A 5,000-nucleotide genomic window follows, 5' to 3' on the forward strand; every position below is an offset into this window, starting at 1 on the left:
GTCCCATTGTGTAGCGGGATAGCCAACCGCGTGAGATGAATTTGTGTTCTGTTTTTTTCTGAGTGTTTATTATCAATGTGGATAATTTTTTTTCATTTATATATTGTGCAGAGTGAATGTTTAATTTTGTGTTAAAACTAAGTGAAGTGAAATTTACGAAAATCTAGGAGAATCCGTGGTACACTAAACCACGTGTTAAATTCCAGTGAGGCTTAATTCCCGTATTGGTAACGGTAAGCGCACGTGGCATTCATTTTTTCAATTTTTCCGTTTGACAAGTAAGGGTATGTAATTTCTTTTTATTACTTTCTCGTGGAATATTATCTTTATGTACATTTTTTTGAAGGGGATAATTTTCGTTAGACTGTGTAATATGGTTAACCTAAAGATAAAGGACTTATGATGTCACATTTAATTTAAATTTTTTCAGTCAGGGTATAGGATTATTAAGATAAAATATTTGGGAGTGTAATTTATTAAATTCATTTTTCTTCTAAAGGGAAAGTATGTAAAGGGGCTGATGTTTTAACGAAGCATTAAGCAATCTCAGTGACATTGTCTGTTTTATTTTAATTTGTTATACTTTAATTATAAATACAAACTTGATTTACAGTCACAGAGTTGCAAGTGGTGGTGTTGCAAGAACGCACCCACACATTTTTACAAATCCATTTTTTTTTCCTTAAGAATAGCATAGGAAGGTCACACGTCGTGGAGATTCCATTTTTTTTCCTTAAGACTAGCATAGGAGGGTCACACATCGTGGAGACTCCATTTTGTTTCCTTAAGACTAGCATAGGAGGGTCACACATCGTGGAGATTCCATTTTTTTTCCTTAAGACTAGCATAGGAGGGTCACACATCGTGGAGATTCCATTTTTTTTCCTTAAGACTAGCATAGGAGGGTCACACATCGTGGAGATTCCATTTTTTTTCCTTAAGACTAGCATAGGAGGGTCACACATCGTGGAGATAAATTTTTTTTTTCCTTAAGACTAGCATAGGAGGGTCACACATCGTGGAGATTCCATTTTTTTTTCCTTAAGACTAGCCTAGGAGGGTCACATATCGTGGAGATTCCATTTTTTTTCCTTAAGACTAGCATAGGAGGGTCACACATCGTGGAGATTCCAATTTTTTTCCTTAAGACTAGCATAGGAGGGTCACACATCGTGGAGATTCCATTTTTTTTCCTTAAGACTAGCATAGGAGGATCACACATCGTGGAGATTCCATTTTTTTTTTCCTTAAAACTAGCATAGGAGGGTCACACATCGTGGAGATTCCATTTTTTTTCCTGACTAGCCTAGAGGGTCACCTACTGTATAGTTGTGATTCCAGCTTGTTTTGTCTAGCATAGAAGTCCACCCATAAAATTAGCAAAATGACTGCTGCGGAAATTCAGGACTTTGTGGCCCTTGCAGAGCGACAAGGTTACGAAGGAGAGGCATTGCAAGGCTATGTGCGGGAGCTTGTGAATGAGGTCAATGCCCGGAGGAAAGCCGAGCAGGAAGAGTTTGAGAAGGAGAGAGAGCGAGAGCATGAATTGAAGATGCGGGAACAGGATATCCAGCTAACACGGCTAAACAGCCCTCACCCCAACACCACTCAAAATGGCCAAAGCTTCCCCTCCATGCCTGTCCACACACTCATTCCTCAGTGGGACGACAAGGATCCTGTGAGGTGGCTAAATGAGGTGGAGTCTGTGTTTAAGACTTGTGCCGTAGCGGAGGATATGAAGGCCCTACTACTGTCAAAGCATATGGCGGGGAAAGGGAAGAATGCTCATGCTGCGCTCCCTGCCGATAAACAGGGTAATTTTGAGGCCGTCAGGAAGGCCTTGATTGAGGCCTATAAACTAAGTCCTGAAAATTGGCGCCGTCAGTGGCGTAGGCTCACCAAGTCCTCCACGACATCTTGGTCTGATTGGGGTTTTCAGAAGGATAGGCTCAATACCCTTTGGGTCGAGGCTGCAAAGTGCACTTCTTACGACAACCTCCTAGAGCTCTTCAAAATTGAGGACTTCCACAGGAACGCCCCACCGGCGCTCTCAATTTACATATCTGAGAAAAATCCAGCCACGTTTAGAGCATGCTGCGAGTATGCTGATGAGTACGAGTTAGTCCGGTTCAACTCGGGGCCCCCCAGCTCAGTCCCATCGGGTAAGTCTAAGCCCCGGCAAAATCGGATCTCCCCTACCAAGTGTGGCCATTGCGGGAGATCTAACCACTTGGAAGCCAACTGTCGGCTGAAGCTATCCGGTCAGTCAACTGAGTCCACGAAGCAGACGAATAAGCCCAAGGTTAAGGTGGCGAAGCCGAACTATGCCAGTGCATACTGCGAGGTATGTAAGTGCTACGGACACACAAAGAACTACTCACTATGTCCCAGCAAATCCTCAGCCTCTTCTCCAGCTGCCCTCTCAATCTCTATCCGTGAAGCTCCCAAAAGACAGCCCGCTGTTGGGGAGATCACAGTAGCTCTGCCTGAAGGAGACGGCTCTCCGCAGTCGGTCAGAGCATTACAGGATACCGTTGCAGACGTTTCACTAATCTTATGGCACCAGTTGCCTATGGGTGCCAAAGTTCAGCAGGACAATCGCATGACAGTCCGTTGGATCGAAGGAGTCACTAAGGATCTTCCTACTGTGGAGTTGAGAGTGACCACGCCCCAGCTCAGCAAAAGGTGCAGGCTAGGGGTAGTGAGCGATCTCGGACATGAGGGCTATGACTTGCTCTTGGGACAAGACCTCCTAAGAGGCATACAGAGTGTGCCCCTCAGGTGCATGAAAGCAGTTGAGCCGGAGCCCGAGACTGAGAATGCCCCTCCTGAAGAAGACAAATGGCTAGCTGACATTGACCTTGGAGAAGTACCTTGGCTAAGTGAGGTGGCGCGAGAGCCCTCCTCCTATAGCAATGAGTCTGAGCCTCGTACCCCGGAAACCTATTCGGAAGGAGCGGTGCTGCTCACCACCACAGGGAATGAAGCTAACCCAAATACTAGCCCAGGGGTCTCGGGGGAGTCTGAGGGAGAAGCGTCCATTTCCCCAGAGGACCTCGGGAGTCGGACGGAGCTTATCAAATCTCAGTTGTTGGACGAGACGCTGAAAACCTACAGGGAAGCTGCTTACTCAGACGAAGCAGAGATGACTAACCTCTCAAAGGAGAATTTCCTGCTGAAGGAAGGGGTGCTCTTCAGAGTCACCCGAGGCCCTCACAAATCCTGCAGAAGCCCTTTGCCGGCAAGTAGTTGTTCCCCGTAATCTCCGCTTGGCGGTGCTACGTATGGCTCATGAGGGATTGGGAGGACATTTTGGTGTGAAACGCACTACCCACCTGATCCAGCCTCATTTCTTCTGGCCGGGATTGCAGAAGAGTGTTAAGGCTTACGTAGCTTCCTGCCATCCGTGCCAAGTTGCCGGTAACCCAAACCAGGTGGTGCCGCGGGCTCCTCTCCAACCCATTCCATCTGCAGGTATCCCCTTCCATGATGTACTAGTGGATTATCTGGGTCCCCTGCCCCGTAGTAAGCGTCGAAATCGTTTCTTATTAACCATGATTGATCGGTTCACTCGCTACCTCGAAGCTGTACCGACCAGGTGCGCCAATGCCAGTCATGCTGTCAGGGGCCTGACACAATTTTTTTGTAGGTTTGGGTTCCCAGCCACAGTCCAGTCGGATAAGGGCTCTCACTTCATGGCAAGAGAGTTTAAGGCAGCAATGGAGTACCATGGTGTCCACCACCAGACCTCTACGGCATATCACCCAGAGAGCCAAGGACTCGTGGAGCGCTCCCACCAAACACTAAAAACAGGCTTGACGAAGTTAGGGGAGGCTGGCTCTTCGGATTGGGAGGAGAACTTGCCTTACGCTCTGTTCGCCCTCCGCCAAGCACGCTCAGAAACCACAGGATACAGCCCTTTTGAGTTGTTGTACGCTCACTCCACACGTGGGCCACTTGACATACTCTATGAAGCTTGGGAGGACTCCTCCAAGGCCTCCTGGGTGGAAGAGCTGCCAGATATACAGGCTAAGATACGAACTGCCTGGGAAATTGCCAAGGCTTCCGAGGCAAAGGTACAGGGCATCACAAAAGGTCACGTAGATCGTAAAGCCCAGGATCGAAGTTTTGAGGTGGGAGACCAAGTTCTGGTTCTCCTCCCAGGAGAACAGAGACCGTTAAGCACAAAATTTACGGGCCCCCGCAAGATTCTTGGGAAGAAGGGTAAATTAAATTACCTAGTGGATTGTGGCATAAGGCGAGCCAAGTGGCTCCATATCAACCTGCTTAAGCCCTATCAACAAAGGGCCAATGTGGTGGGTACTGTTACCCAGGTCCACTCACCCGAGAGCAACTCCGAGGTCCTGGCCAACTTTAAGCTGGTCACCCCTGTGTTGGACACTGTTAAGAGGGATATTGTCAAGAACCTCCTGCTACAGCACCCACAGGAAGTGCGAGACACACTGGGTCACACCCAACTACTAGAACACAAGATTGACTTGGTCCCAGGAACGTGTCCGATCCGCCAGAATTATTATCGGTTAAACCCCCAACGGGCTGAAAGGATGTCGGAACAGATAAAATTGCAGCTCAGCTTAGGTCTCATTGAGGAACGTGAAAGTCCATGGGCATCACCGGTGGTCCTAGTGCCAAAAGAGGGAGGGGGGGATAGGCTATGTATAGATTTCCGCAAATTGAATGCGGTGACAAAACCTGAGTCCTACCCACTCCCTCGCATCGAGGATTGCTTGAAGAGCCTAGGTGAATCACCTTATCTAAGTAAGATTGACCTAGAAAAGGGCTACTGGCAGGTACCACTGGCAGAGGAGTCACGGCCACTGACCGCATTCATAACCCGAGATGGACTTTACCAGTGTTGAGTAATGCCTTTTGGTCTGAGGAACGCACCCAGCTGCTTCCAGAGACTCATGAACAAGGTACTAGCGGGAATTTCCAACTGTGTGGTCTACCTAGATGACATCGTCATTTTCTCCAAGGCC

General features: G+C 47.9%; 1 pseudogene; it reads right to left on the minus strand.

Annotated features, from left to right (window-relative positions):
• Positions 1 to 5,000, minus strand: part of LOC137626589 (neuropeptide CCHamide-1 receptor-like) — a 29,281-nt pseudogene that overhangs the window by 13,054 nt on the left and 11,227 nt on the right.

Source organism: Palaemon carinicauda, chromosome 34 (genome assembly GCF_036898095.1).
Source record: "Palaemon carinicauda isolate YSFRI2023 chromosome 34, ASM3689809v2, whole genome shotgun sequence".
Taxonomy (NCBI): Eukaryota; Metazoa; Arthropoda; class Malacostraca; order Decapoda; family Palaemonidae; genus Palaemon; species Palaemon carinicauda.